We start from the raw sequence: 16701 nt of genomic DNA, 5'->3' as shown, positions 1-16701 counted from the left end.
ACCTGATGGGAGCCTACTATAGAGGATCCTCTGAAAGGATTCACCCAACAGGGGATGGAAGGAGATTCTGAAACTCATGGCCAAACTTTGGGTAGAGTGATAGAAGTCTTATGGAGGAAGAGAGGGGTGGGAATAGAGGGACATGGAAGGGACAGGAGCCCCACAAGGAGACCAACAAAACTAAAAGATCTGAGCTCAGGATATTCTGCTGAGACTGATGCACCAGTGGAGGACCATGCATGGAGAGAACCTAGAACCCCTGCTCAGATGTGGCTGATTGGCAGCTCAGTCTCCATGTGGATCTCTGAGTGAGGGGAGCAGGGGCTGCCTCTACCATGAACTCAATTGACTGCTCTCTGATCACTCACCCCTGATGATGCACTTTTGCCAGGTCACAGAGGAAGAGGATCCAGGCAGTCCTGATGAAACTTAACAAGCTATGAGACAATGGCATTAGTGGAGATCTCCCCCTTTCAGTGCACTAGGGAAAGGGGATGGGGAAAAGAGGGAACGAGGGTGTGACTGGAGGAAGTTGAGTGAGGGGGCTTCAATCAGGATATATAATGAATAAATTTTGAAGAAAAACAAGAGTTCAGTGTCAGCTGAAACAAAAGAAAACCCCTGACTAAGCTTTAAAATTTGGAAGTAACACCTGCGCTGGACACACAATTGCAGACCCTGAAACTGAAGAATGAAAATATACAACAGAGACAATTTAGCAAATGAGTCTCACAAAATGATAGGGCTTCAGTAATACCTTAAGTTTTTTTTAAATTCTTTATTAATTATACTTTATTCACTTTGTATCCCCCCTTTGGTTCCCTCCCTCCTTCCCTCCCAATCCCTCCTACTTTCCCCCTCTGCACGCATGCCCTTTCCCAAATCCACTGATAGGGGAGGTCTTCTTTTCCTTCCTTTTGGTCCTAGTCTATTAGGTGTCATCAGGAGTGGCCGCATGGTCTTCTTCTGTGACCTAGTAAGGCTGATCTGCCCTCAGGGGGAGGTGATTAAAGAGCAGGCCAATCAGTTCATGTCAGAGACAGTCCCTGTTCCCATTACTATGGAACCCACTTGGACACTGAACTTCCATGGGCTACATCTGTGCAGGGGTCCTAGGTTATTTCCATGCATGGTCCATCCTTAGAATATCAGTCTCAGGAAAGACCCCTGTGCTCAGATTTTTTGGTTCTGTTGCTCTCCTTGTGGAGTTCCTGTCCTCTCCAGAGCTTACTGTTTCCCACTCCTTTCATAGATTCCCTGCACTCTTCCCTAAGGTTGCCCATAAGTCTCAGCATCTACATTGATAGTCTGTAGGCCAGGGCTTTTCAGAGGTCCTCTGTGTCAGGCTCCTGACTTGTTCCCTCTTTTCTCCTTCTTCTGATGTCCATCCTCTTTGCCTTTCTGGATAGGGATTGAGCATTTTAGCAAGAGTCCTCCCTCTTGATTAGTTTCTTTAGGTGTACAGATTTTAGTAAGTTTATCGTATATTATATGTCTATATGAGTGAGTATATAGCGTGTGTGTCAAATGGGACCTCATGAAACTGAAACCTTCTGTAAAGCAAAGGATGCCTACATATTGGGAAAGGATCTTCACCAACCCTATATCTGACAGAGGGCTAATATCCGTATATATAAAGAACTAAAAAAGTTAAACAGCAACAAATCAAGTAATCCAATTAAAAAATGGGGTCCAAAAAATTTGAACACAGGGGTCTTTCCTGAGACTCATACTCCAACCAAGTACCATGCAGGGAGATAACCTAGAACTCCTGCACAGATATAGCCCATGGCAGTTCAGTGTCCAAGTGGGTTCCATAGTAATGGGAACAGGGTCTGCTTCTGACGTGAACTGTTTGGCCTGCTATTTTAACACCTCCCCCTGAGGGGGGAGCAGCCTTACCAGGCCACAGAGAAAGACAATGCAGCCACTCCTGATGAGACCTAACAGACTAGGATCAGAAGGAAGAAAAAGAAACCCTCCCCTACCAGTGGACTTGGGGAGGAGCATGTGTGGAGAAGGGGGAGGAAGGAAGTGATTGGGAGGGGAGGAGGGAGAGAAATAGAGGGGGAATACAAAGTAAAAAAAAAAAAGTGTAATTAAAACTAAAATTAAATTAAAATAAAAAAAATGGGGTCCAGAGTTAACAAAGAATTCTCGATAGAGGAATATTGAATGGCAGAGAAACACTTAAAGAAATGCTCAACCTCATTAGCCATCAGGGAAATGCAAATCAAAACGACCCTAAGATTTCACCTTACACCCATCAGAATGGCTAAGACCAAAAACTCAAGTGACAACACATGCTGGAGAGGTTGTGGAGAAAGGGGAACCCTCCTCCACTGCTGGTGGGAATGTAAACTTGTACAACCACTCTGGAAAACAATCTGGCGCTTCCTCAGACAACTAGGAATAGTGCTTCCTCAAGATCCAGCCATACCACTCCTAGGCATATATCCAAGAGGCTCAAGTACACATTAAGGACATTTGCTCAACCATGTTTGTAGCAGCTTTATTTGTAATAGCTAAAAGCTGGAAACAGCCCAGATGTCCTTCAGCGGAGGAATGGATACATCTACACATTGGAATACTACTCAGCAATTAAAAACAAGGATATCATGAAATTTGCAGGTAAATGGTAGGAACTGGAAAAAATCATACCTTTAAGTTTTTAATAGGTCAATATTTACAAAGGAAAAAGCAACATAAGCTCAAGATACCACTTCCAAAGGGGCAGAAAACAACAAACAAACAAACAAATAAAAAAACCGTTCAACCCAATTTATCATTTCTTCATTAATTTATTTATTTATTCCCTTTACATCAAGATCACAGCCTGCTCTCTTCTCTCCTTTGAGTCTTTCCTCACACCCCATCCCCCAATTCTAAAGTTATTGATACAAAGAATTAGAAAAAAAAGGACCCTTGCTCAAGAACAATACATAGATGCAAGCTCAGTTTGAAAAACAAACCTAAACTAATACAAATTTAGTAGACTAAATTTTAAAGCAACTATTATAAATAGTTGAACTAAAAGAAAATGTAACCTAAATGAGTGAACAGATAGGGAATTTCCACAAAGAAATGCAAACTATATATAGGATCCTGAAGGCAATGCTAGATAGAATTGGAAACACATGATGGCACACACCTGTCATCCAAACATGTGGGTGTGGAGCCAGGAAGATTATGAGTTCAGGGTTATCCTCGACTGCATATGGTAAATTTTAGGGCAGCCTAGCTATATCAGAGCCTGTCTAAATACCCCATCCCCAAATGACAAAAGTGTTGGTGAATTTGAAAATATAGCAACATAAATTCTCTAATATTAAGAGTGAAAATAGGCCAGGTGTGGTAGCACATACCTTTAATTCCAGTACTCAGGGAGGCAAAGGCAGGCAGATCACTATAAGTTCAAGGCCAGCTTGCTCTACAAATCAAGTCCAGGATAGTCAAGGCTACACAGAGAAACCCTGTCTCAAGAAAACAAAAACAAAAGAGTGGAAATAAAAGGATTATGAGGAAATGAGCAGAGGTAAGTAGGACAATTTCAAGTCCTCCTTAATATCTCTGAATCGTATGGGATAATCTGTATGTCATATAGATAATAAGATTTTCAGAAAAAAATGAAAGCAAGACAGGAAAAAGATCATACAGTATGGAGAATCTACAAAATATTCAAGACTGACATGAATGGAAGGTGAAAAACAAATGCATTTCACCCTAGAACCTCTGCAACATAGAGCACATCACAAAATTGTTCCCTAGAGTTCACCTCTCCATAGCCCAGAGGGAAAAAAAAATCACAAAAGACAAGCAGAAAAAAAAAATTACAGAGATAGTGGATGAGGACTCTGTGGAATGCTGTTTCCAGGACAGGGTATGGTCACTGTAGTTGTGAGCACATACCAGCAGTGGCCGCATGAATAGCCTGAGTGAGATTAACCCCCTCAACATTCCATCATGAGTGGAGGAGGAGCTCAAGAGGCTCTCGCACAAGATCAAGGAGGTTTTGGCAGTTAATGGTTATTGAGGAGTCCTTTGCTTCAGTCACATAACTACTGGTAAGTTGTCCATGTTGCAGTAAACAGAGCCTTGCAATCAACCATAATTAACCTTAGTGGGATGCACACACTGAGAGAGGGGGTATATAATAGGAGGGGCCTAGGCGGGGAAAACATGAGTGGGGAGGGATAAAAAAAAAGTTAACATGATCACAATACATTGTATACAAGTATGAGATTATCAAGAAGGAAGAGGAAGGGGAGGAAAAATTCTCTTTCCAAAATGCCAGCTTAGGAATTAAAATGCAACACAGGCACTTCTTAGGAACATGTGTGATCCTGGGCTTTCAGGTGATGGACTTGATAAAGTGGGTTAGAGAATTACAAGGACAAGAGATGTGTCTGGAAAGGGAAGTGAAAGTGGCCAAATGCAGGTGTCTGACCCTGAGCCAATCTGCACACAGTCTCCACCTCCATGCACTGTGTATTGTGAGAAGGCACAAGACTCCTAGGGAGACCTGGGGAAAGGATTCTGAAAACTCATTTTCACTGAAGAGGCCAGGAGCCTTGGAGAAGTGCCAAGGTAGAGAGGATGGCTGTGTGTTTCCGTTTCATTTTGTGAAGGCAACAGAATTGCGCTGAAGGCCACCCAGGTGAGGAAAAATAGCATGAAACCACAAATCACAGGTGCCTGGGATTGCAGCTGAGTGCAAGCAACACTTCTCATGTGATAAACAAAAGAACTCGGAGGATAGGAACCAACATATGCCAGAAAATTCAAAATCAAAACCCCAGGGACAACTAAGACAGTGTCATAGGATTGCCCGTGAAGGAACATAAAAGTTTCCCTCTGACAACTTACTAATTGAGCCTGCTAAAAAACTGCCAATAGACAGGCTGAGAACAGAAGGGCCATACAAAGATACTTACATGCAGCTGTACCTGGGAGTTCACACAAAATACAAATTTCAGAGAATCAGAATGTGTGCCATGATTGAAGCTTAAATGCCTGCTCCTTAGGAGACTCAGGAATTGGGAGCTATAGGAATTTGTAGCTAATCAGTAACTGGTTTTCAGAGAAATGGATGAGCCAGAGGACAATGTCTTGAGACAGCTTCTAGATTCTCTGTGCTGTATTCGAATTCCTCCTGGCATTCAGCAAGCAGGCATGAAGGCAAGCAAGTATCTTTCACAAATCAGTCTCTACAAAGACACAGACCCTCAAAGAAAGCTCTATGCCCAAAGAGAAAGAAGGTCAAAGCTGACCCAGAGATGGGTGGGCAAGGCCAGAGAAACCAGTTCTGAGACTCTTCCTCCAGCTCAGCACTGTCTAAGCATCACACATCAGGGGACTATTTTTTTGTTGTTGTTGTTGTTATTTAATGCAGGAACACCTGCATACTAAAATCATGCTAATACACAACCTTTCAACTGCAAGGCATGTGGGATTCACTGCAACATCTGATCTTTGTGACAGCTCACAAGGAATGAGGTCTCTTTTCCTTTTTACATAAGAAGACTCATTGAAGTATTTTGAATTCCCAGGGGCACACGACTAGTTCGTGACAGGACGGAGACTCAAATGTGTCTCCTTCCTCTAAACTATCCCCAGCCAACAGGAAAGAAAATAGCCAGAACTAATCCATAACAAAACTTCAAACATGGTGCTGCCTCCTGCTTCTTTCACCACGGATTTCTTTCACTTCTGTTCTTCCTGCATGTCCTCTACCAAACTCGTCCCAGAACTACCCTTACTCAAGTTCTGGGCTCCATTGCTCACTGCATTTGGTGACTGATGATATCTCTGGGTCTTTTGATTCACAAACTAACAAGTTATACCTTTAGAGCCAAGGCTCTCAACCTTCCATAATGTTATTTTTGTTGCTACTTCATAACTGTAATTTTGTTACTGTTTAAATTGTTACATAAATATCTTTTATACAGGAAATCTCATGTGCAACCCCTGTGAAAGGGTCATTGCACCCCTCCCCAAAGGGGCCATGACTCACAGGTTGAGAACCACTGCTATAAAGGATAATAGCAGGCTGAAGTCTTAAGTCCCCCAAAGCTCCAAAAGTAGTATGCAAGCATAGAATGCTGCCTAAAACCTAAAAACATTGCCTAAATTTATTCATCATTTTCTTGTTTCATCCTATCAAAAATATCAGTATTGTGGACAGCTGGTTTGATCCCAAAAGGAAAATAACTAAAATTTTGTAATTATAAAAAAATAAAAAAGATAGGATAAATGATTTCTATAATACTGAAAATTTATAAAGAAGTTAATATCAAATTCATAAACATATATGTGCATATGTGTGGCTTACACCGGATAATTTACCTGTTAGGCACAGTGATTTTGAGTTGTGACATAATAACAAACAAACCTGGTACGTGAAACTAGAGGTGGCTTTATGGTTTTATTTGTGCAGAGGGTTGCTAGTACACCTCCCAACATAGCTTCCGGTTTATCCTGGTTATGGCGCAAGATCTCCCTTCACTCAAAACTATAAGTCTCTTTAGTTCTAAATCACCATCACCAAAAACATAAAGAACTTGTGAAAATCTGTGTGCATCATGTAACAGGGAAACAAATGAAGAACGGTCAGTTTCAGAAAGGGAAAGAAGTGCTGCTCAGAGGTGACTCGGTCCCAACTTGAGCAGAAGCACTCCATTTTTAAGGCTCCCCTCAAAGATATTTTTCTTTAACCAAAAATACTAGCATAATGCATCTACCATTTTAAAAACCTGTGTCTGTGTGCATTTGTGTCTATTGTTATGAGCAGACAGCTGACATGAGGGAAGAAAGGGTTTATTTGGCATGCAGTTGAGAGGAAGAAATGGCTGGCAATGGGAGTACAGATGGGTGGTCATATTGTGTACTCAGTCAGGAAGCACAGAGAAATGAATGTTTTTCTTCTGCTTGTTTCCTTTCTATTCAGTCTGGGATCCTCGAGCCACGGCATGGGGCTCCCCATATCAATGGTGAGTTTTTGTGTCTTCAGTTAATCCTCCCCCCACCCCGGAAACACTGAGACCTGCTTAGAGGTGTCTGCCAGTTGATTCCAAATCCAGTCAGGCAATGAGAACTAACCATCACACCATGTATACAAAATGTCTTGATGTCCTAGTTCCTTCTTGATTTCTGCTCTAGATTCCTGCCTTGAGTTCCTGTCCTGACTTCCCTCAGTGGTGGTTTGGAAGCATAAGATAAAATAAATCCCTTCCTCTCTACATTGCTTTTGGCCACAGTGTTTTATTATAGCAGCAGAAAGCAAACCAATACACACAGCACACTCATATTTCGGTGAGACTTCGTCAGCGAATTTTCCTATTTTGCCGAAATCATATAAATGGAATCTTACAATATGTTATGACTAGTTTAGTGTATGTAGCATGTAATGACCTGTGGATATATTTTTCCTTTTTGTTTCTGAATAACATCTTGTATACGGCACATGTTATTTTGTCTTTGACAGTCATGAAAAGTCATCAGCTGACTGGCCATGCCATCACGATTTCAATTGATTCCCTGATGATGGACATTTTGATCTTTCCAAGTGGCAGAAAAACCACATAAATCATATATTTGAAAACATTTATTGATACACATGTAGTAACATAACTTTAATTTCTAGAATTGAAAAGTATATATACTTAAGAAGGGTTTTTTTTTTTTTGGTTGAGTTTTTTGTTTGTTTGTTTGTTTGTTTTTGTCTCTTTGGTATATACTGAAGAACTTCCCTTCCTACCTAAAAGTGTTTCATAAAAATCAGTTGGTTGTCAGTACTGTCTCCTATTTTAACATGACAAAAATAGAGAGAACACCTGCTCACTCACATCCAACCACCCCTACTGGTGAGATACTAAGACTTGTTCTTATTCCTAACCTTCTAACCTCTGCCTTGGAATCAGTTAACCAAAGTATTCAGTGGTTGCATATACATAGCCTCTGATTAAAGGTGAAGGCAAGAGGGTCAGAAGGTGGAAAAGCTGGTGACGTGGCCTGAACCTGCTGAAATGATAAAGAAGCAAACAGTCCTACAAAACTCACAAAGCTCCCAGGAACAGCCTGGATCGTAAATTTATTTATGCATTTATTTATAATTGTGTATGAGTGTTCTATCTACATGTATGCATGTGTATCATATGTGTGCCTGTTGCCCTCACAGGCCAGGAGGGCATATTGTCTTGGGACTGGAATTACAGAGAGTTCTGAGCTTCAGTGTGTATGCAGGAAATAAAATTCTAGGCCTATTGGAGAGTAACCAGTGCTCTTAACCTCTGAGCCATCTCTCTGCTCCTATAGCCTCTATTAACATAGAAACCTAATCACCAATGGGATGGTCCTAGGTGGTAGAGTTATTAGGGGGTGATAAGAACTAATCATCCCTTAAATGAGGTCGGTGCCTTTATAAGAAAGAGTTGTCTCCCCAGCCCCTCTCCAGAATGTGAGGGCATGAGTATCAAAGACCATCCATCAGCCAGCAAGAGGACCTTCACCAGACATAAAACCTAGCAGTACCTACATCATAGACTTCCCACCTCCAGAATTGTGAGGGAAAACATGCTACATAAAAGTCATCTTGTCTGTGGTATCTTTTTATAGCATGCCAACACCCCTACAAGACACGTCGTTGCCATCTCTTACTGTAAACAAACCAGCGTAGACATAGAAACATATACCACCAAATGGTCCCAGCAGAGATTCACACCTGTTGCTCTGCCCCCAAGGCCATGCCCTTAAACACAGGGTATCTGTGTGTTAGCTGCCAGATTGAGTCTTCAGGACTACAAAACCCAGGAAGGTTTTGTAGAAGAGCCAGGACTTGGTAACCTCCCCCAACTCCGCAAGCCTCTGACTGCTTACCAAAAGGAAATGGATGGTTCTCTTCACAGTGGGACTGCCAGCTCTCTCCTTCCAATCCATTAAGCATGGCATGGAGCCTTGTAGCTTTGCGCATGCCATGCTGTTCTGTATAAATAGGGGCCATCCATCAGAAATGTCACAGGCAGGAAGCCAGTGACGTCTCTACAACCAATTTACAATTGGAATCTGATGCGAAATAAATGCAGAAAATGCCTTAACAGACTTAGAGCATGCAAACACACATTATACATGGCCAGGAAGCCCTGTTAAATCTCTGTGCTAGGGCACAGAGGAGCAGAAACACACACACACACACACACACACACACACACACACACAAATGAAGGAAGAAATGGTGGAAAGTACATGAGGCCTCTATTCACATTTTAAAAATTTTTTAAAGTGACAAACAGAATGATAACAGTCTATTTCTTGCCATTCTGCAAAGGCAGCAAGCCAGAGGCACTCCTTCAAATAAATATCCTGATGCTTTAAAGCATAAAAAAATTGAAGATTACTATTGACACACACACACACACACACACACAAATAAACTTGCCTAAGAAGAGAGCAAAGCAGGTTTTCTGAGGCTGTCATCTCCAAAGAATGGCCCACAGCATAAAAGTTGTTCAGGGCCCAATGATCTAAGCTTTCTTTCTTTCTTTCTTTCTTTCTTTCTTTCTTTCTTTCTTTCTTTCTTTTCGTTTCTTTTAATTTATTTTGTTTTTTTAATTTATTTTTTTATTTAATATACATTTTATTTTATTTATTTTTTTGTATTTTATTTTTTTTTCTTATCAGTTACATTTTATTAACTCTGTACCCCAGCCGTGTCCCGATCCCTCATTCTCTCCCAGTCCCTCCCTCCCTCCCTCCTCTCCACCGTGCCCCTTGCCAAGTCCACTGATAGGGGGGACCTCCTCCCCATTCAGATTACAATTTATTCACTTTGTATACCAGCTGAAGCCCTCTCCCTCATTCCCTCCCAATCCTGCCCTCCCTTCCTCTTCTCCTCCCATGCCCCTCCCCCAACCCACTGACAGGGGAAGTCCTCCTCCCCTTCCATTTGACCCTAGCCTATCAGGTTTCATCAGGACAGCTGCAAGGTCTTTTCTGAGACTGCTACTCAAACCAAGGACCATGCATGGAGATAACCTGAAACCCCTGCACAGATATAGCCCGTGGTAGCTCAGTCTTCAAGTGGCTTCTCTAGTAAGGGGAACAGGGACTGTCTCTGATGTAAACTCAGTGGCTGGTGCTTTAATCAGCTCCCTCTGGCAGGGGGGGGGGGAGAGGGCAGCCTTACCAGGCCACAGAGGAAGACAATAAAGCCAGTCCTAAGCTTACTTTTTGAAGCTTCAAAACTAGAGGCCAAGGAGAGATATGCCAATCACCTTCTTCACAGGCACCCTGAGAACCAATCCAGGGACTGGCCTTGCATAGGTTAAAGGTACCAGGCACTTCAGAGACACTGAAGAAAGACTAGCAGCATCTTCCTCTTCAAATATATGACCAGACAGGAAAGACATCCAAGTCCTGCCAGCATCCTCAGTGCCATCATCATTATCACTGACACCATCTCCATCCCATTAATATCACTTAATGAGTGTTGGTTTCATACAGGTGTGTACTGTGATGTGTGTACTTTAAAGCTGGCAGAACCTGCACTTTAAGAGCGCCAGTGAAGGAAGGTTCAGGATCCCAGCATTACCCCTCAGAGGCCCAGGCAGTCAAGCAGATAGGCACTGGATCTCTCGTCGTTTTGACCAAGGGCCTCAGCAAGCTCCTCAGGTGGGATCAATGTCTACCTTTCTTCCTTAGATTATTCCTATAACCAGCGGTTCACCACTTAAATGACTTCTGCTTAGGACCTAACTGTAGCCTAACAGCGAACTGCATTGAATGCTAACTGGGTGAGCTATTTTAAACAGATCATCTCGCTCATTTATCTCATAGACCCATGGATTACTCTCACTTCCTAATAACATTTTGCAAGTAAAGAAACTGAAAAACTGATGCACCCGCCCAAAGTGTCCACATGATTTTTAACAATGTTTGAACCCAGAACTTTGAGCATCCTAAGCAAGCTCTCTAGCATTTAGCTGTAACCAAAATCCAGGTGCAGATATTTAGAAAAGGTAGAGCCAAATGTCTCTCCTCCTGTTCTCTCTGGGACCAGCTTTAGTCTGTTGCCAGCTTCACTCAGCCAAAACTGCCAACTGGCAAACGACCAAGAACCTGCACATGGCTCCGTATTGTGGTCAGAAATGGCTCAGTTTGCCCATTTGATTTTATTAGGAGACTTTTATAACTGGGGTAGACTCCTGTTTTCAAAACTCTTTCTTCAACAGTCTCCCACAGTTCTCACCTCTCCTAGTCATTACTGGTCCCACTCGGCCTCCTGACCAGCCTCTTCTCCTCTCCTCAGTCCATGAATGCTGGATCACGTGGGTCTCAACCCTTCACTTCTTGTCTGTTCATTCCCACACATTCTCTTGGGAGAGTTTATCCATGCTCAGTGTTTGACTGTTTTCTGCCTTTTAAAAGTTCAAATTAACAGACATCAGTTATATACATTTATAGGTTACAGTGAAGTCTTCCCATACTTGTAGGTGACTTTGTTATTTTCACCAGCCCACATCTTTCCCAGCCTCTGCTGATCACTATTATATCTATGACATGTTTTTAAAAGATTCCGTGAGAAAAAAAAAAAGATGTGTTTTTCTGTGTTGAGCTTACTTAGCTTGAAATTATCACCTGAACCCATCTCTTTTTCTAAAAGAGAAAAACTTTAAGTCTTAACTATGGCGAAGTAGTATTTTATTGTGCTTATAAAAATGTTAATAATACTGCTACTTTAGGTGGGGCTGTTTAGCATTTTGTGAAGCTTCCTCATGCATTATGGAACATATAATAATTTTTATTATTAGAAGCTTAATTGCATTTCTTGTTCATTTCCAGTTTCCCAAACCATCTAACTGTGGAATCAAGGAGCAAGTTGGCTCTGGCTCTGCTTGAGTCAAAATCCTACAGTACAGTGAGAGAGTTTTGGCCATGGCCCATGCACACAAGCCCATGAGCTCTTGAAAGGTAAACAGATGGCTTAGAATGGAAATATCAAGTAGGGAGAAGGGAGGGAGGGAGAGGACAAGGAAGGAAATATGGGGAGAGAAAGCTAAAATTAAGGGTCACTTGATGGGTAGTATGGAAACAACCTGATATAGTAGATAGAAGCTTCCTAAAATATATACATATATGAAGGTGATCTAAAGGAAATCACCACATAATGGGGAAGACAGACTCCAACCTGACGTTTCTTGTCACCAAATGAAGGTTCCAATACCAAGAATGGGCTACAGCTTATTAAGTGGTTGGCCAAAAAGGTCCCATGGGAATCCCCAAACAACCCAGGCTGTTGACAAGATCATAGTTTGTTCTCCACAAACTAACAAGGCCCTATTGCTGAAGACAACACCTATACAAGTCACTGGACATGGAGAAGTTGAGCTGATGCCTACATAGAACCTTTACCCCTGTGGCTAGCATCTTTGGTAAAGGATGGTACTCTGCATGCTACCAAAAGAGAAATGTAAACACCAAGCGGACACAGACCCTTTGATCTACAATGGTGCCCTGCCTGCAAGATACGTTAGTGCAATGGCGGCACAAAGCTTGTGGGGGTAATCAACCAATATCTGATTTGACTTAAGGCCCACTCTGTGAGATGGAGTGCTCAGTTGATCAAGAGCCTAAGAGGAGGTAGGCCAGACATCTAAGGTAAAACCAAATTCTACTGTTCTAGTGAAAGAATGTAGCAATAAAATAATTCCTAATGACATTTTGCTATATTCATAGATCAGGGCCTTGTTCAGCCATCATTAGAGAAGCTTCGTCCTGCAGCAGATGAAAAGAAATACAGAAACTCAAACCCAGACTTTCTGTATAGAGTGAGAGACCTTGGAAAACTCAGTCCTAAATGGGATGTCTCCATTAAATCCTTTCCCTCTGGGCTCAGGAAAACCCGCAGAAGAAAGGGCAGAAAGAGTGTATGAGCCACATATATGAACTCACAGAGACTGAGGAGGCATGGACAGGCTGGCACAGGTCCTTCGGGTATATAGTATGGTTTCCATACTATTGTATTGTATGGGATTCCTGAGTGTGTGAACGAGAGGATCTCTGAGTCTATATCTCTTTTTGTGCTTTCCCCCCCTGGGCCCTTTTCCTTCTGCTTGTTTGTTGTGTACAATTCCAATGTGTTAGTTTTATCTTATCTTATTATATTTTATTTCTTTATTTTATTATTATCCCAAAAAAGCGTGTTCATTTTCTAACAAAGAGAGACAGAAATGGGATTGGTCCAGATGCAAGGAGTTGAGGAAGGGAAAACCATAATCAGCATCTATTATGTAAAAAAAAAAATGTATTTTCAGTACAAAGAAGAAAACTGTGGCACATTATACGACACAGAAAAATCTATCATTTTGCCCTTTTTGAATGGACATCTTGGTTACATTAAGTGTATGCATTGCATGTGATCATCACTATAGTTTCTTTCTAGAGCTCTTCAATCTGCCTCTCTCATCCCAAGAAACCGCTATTCTACTTTCTATGTGAATTTGCTTATTCTAAGTGTCTCACATAAGAGGATGGCCATGTTTTAAATTCTTGCATTAAATTATAACATTTATATTTCCAAAGGACAACATAAAAGAGAAACCATTAAAAAAGGAAAGGAAAGGGCATTTCAGAGAAGAAATGGAAATGAAAGTTAGAAAGGTAGACTACCTTTTCAGGGGAAGAAAACAGAAGTCTGGGGTACTAAAAATATATAAACAAACATAAAAAGAAGGAAACAAAGTCAAATATGAGCAGGAGTACTGCCAGAGAAACCTTCTCATGCTGCCACTTGGTGCTGAGATATTAATTTTTGTCAACAATATTTTGCATTTTATATTTTCCGTAATGAAAGGCTTACACATCTTTTATTAATATTTTTATTAGCATACAAAGTAATGGGTTTCATTATGGCATTTTTATATGTACATATCATTATTCTTGGCACTTATTGCCCATTCCCACTGCCCTTCCCAACCCCATCTCTTCCTAGGCCCTTCCTGTCCCAGTTCATTTTCCCTTTGACTTTCAATCCCCGTGTATCCCATTCCCCTCCCCTCCTCTGTCATGGTTCTCTTTTGACTTTTATGTCCTAAGCGCATTTATGTAAATTGTAATCTAGATTTTACCCATGAAAAAGGCATGTAATATTTGTCTTTCTTAGCATGGCTTATTTTTCTTATTACAATTATCCCAGAGGTTCTCATTTTCCTGCAGATTAAAAGATTTCATTCTTCTACATAGATGAATAGAACTTAATGAAGTTTATGTATACCAAAAAATATTGACTGCCAACAAATCCTAGACAGGGCTGCTAAGGAGTTTCTAGACTGGATTAACTGAGGTGGGAGGGCTACTATAAATGAGGGCAACACCATGTCTTGGGCTGGGGTGCTAGAAAGAATAAGAAGGAGACAGAAACTGAGCAGCAGCATTCATCACTCTGCATCCTCACAGCAGATGTGATGTGACCAGCTGCCTCAAGTTCCTGTTGCCATGGCTTCCTCACAATAATGAACTGCACCCTGGGGATTGTGAGCCAAGTTAGCTTTTTTTCCTGAGGATACTTTTGTTGGGTGTTTTGTTGTAGCAATGAAAAGGTAACTAATCCATCCCTCCATTTCCATGCTAAAGGACCACCTGTACTCCTCCATGACTCCTGTGGCTTTACTCAAGCTCAAACAGAACAAGCTCAATACATTCACAGCTGGGTGAATGGGTCTTGATCTCAAGAAATGCATGAGGCATGAGGCATGCACAAATATTAAATGACAACATATAAATGCTCTCAGTATTTTGTTCTACTTTGTTTCTATGTGGATGCGATAAAGCAATGACCAGAAGTAACTTGGGGAAGAAAAGTATTTGTCTTACAGGTCATAGTCCATCATCAGGGGAAGCCAAGGCAGGAACTGAAACAGACACAGCTTGCTCTCCCTGGCTTGTTCAGTTACCATTCTCATATAGGCCAGCCTCTCTGCCTACTGATGACACCACCCACAGTGGGCTGCCGTCTTCTACATCAATTATCAACTAAGAAAATGTCCCCATAGACATGCTCATGGGTGAGTTCAATAGAGGCAACTTCTTAATTGAAGCTTCCCCTTCCTACGTGTGTCACGTTGACAACCGAAACTATGACAGGTGGTATGCAGGGCATTATAACAAACAGAAAGGCATACTTGGGAACATATTTGCATCACAACTGTGATTTACATTGAAACTCTGATTTACATTGTAGCTCATTTTTACTATAGTGTATTAAGAATGGCTTTTAAGATGAATTTTTCAAAGTGATCTCAGAGGCAAGTCATTATTCTCTAACTCCCTGCAAGCAAGCAGTCTAGTTTTCAAAGCTCACACAGGTCCTCTTAATGGAATTGTGTGCCTCCAAACACCGGAAATGTAAAATATACTGGCGTCAGTGAAGATGAAAAGTCAATTTCACATCACAGCAAGAAAGTCATTTTCCAAGAAGTTACACAAGTCAGCAAACAGAATGCTCAAGCCTTTGGCACTGGCCTTGTCCAGGGAAATAACTCTTGAATTTAAAGAGGGAAACAGCCTAGAGAAATTGAGAGGAAGTCACCTGTCTAGACATTGACAAGAGCATGACAAAATGTTGAAGCTAAATTCTTAAGCTCTGCAAGGTTAACAGAAATGTCTGTAAAGATTGCACATGGCAGACCACTGAATGCTGTAACTTCTCCAAAATGCATGAAAATCCTGTCAATTATAAACTAGTGAGCTAGACTTCCATCATAAAAACTGTCAGATGAAAACGAGAAACTTTTTTTTACAAGCCTGATATCAAAGATGATTTGTCAAATCATCTGTGTCTCAAGTTTGCCAATGTCAGTGTATTCACTATAGCCTGCCATGTGTCCAATGAGGCTACAAGGTAGAAATGTGAAAAGCCCATTGTGAAAGTTGAAGTGAAAGAAGGCTTCCTTTCTCTCCACTCTTCTCAGCTGTGTCATTCTCTTCATATTGACCTACCCTAGACTCCATCACCAGCTTGTAGTCCACTCCAATTGACCAATCAATCAATGTCACAAATTCCTAGAAACAGTAGGTGCATTTATTGGTTTTGATCATATGAAAAGTCTTCCTGGTGAGGTCAATACTAGGACATTTGCTGGAACCATGAGAAAGAGGGCCTGTCTTATCTCTGGAATTGCCACAACAACCTGGAGTTTGCTGGGCCAGCAGGAAGAAGAAATTGCCTGTGGATAAAGGTAACATGGAGACAGACCTGAGAGACGGAACAAGGGGTACTAGGACAGCTTCATGGCTTCCTGATTCTGTCATAACTGAAGTTAAATTTACTACTGGTAATGTGGCACAAGATAGTAAATTCTCATTTGTTTTCAACCAGGTTGCACTGATATCCTGGCTACTGTCATTATCATTCTCTCTGTTCCCTGAACATTACATCTACACTTCTACTTGAATCATCGAGGTCTTCAACCTGGCCTTGAACAAGTTCGCTTCTGTTAGACTAGCAGAAGTTAGACAATAGTTTAAATCACTGACAACTTCAGTCTACATGCTGTTGGCCCCACTCTAGACTCCTCTTTCAGTCACTGGGTTTTGCTTTGTTCTTGTGAATACTAGGTTTCTGGTTATATGAACAGCATTATTGCCTCAATCTCTGGTGCTTAAGCTGTTGCCTTCAAGAAACTTCCACAGAAACACAATCCAGCAAGC

The sequence above is a fragment of the Psammomys obesus genome, unplaced genomic scaffold (genome assembly GCF_907164565.1).
Source record: "Psammomys obesus unplaced genomic scaffold, mPsaObe1.curated_primary_1811, whole genome shotgun sequence".
Lineage (NCBI taxonomy): Eukaryota > Metazoa > Chordata > Mammalia > Rodentia > Muridae > Psammomys > Psammomys obesus.
This window is presented reverse-complemented; position numbering follows the sequence as displayed.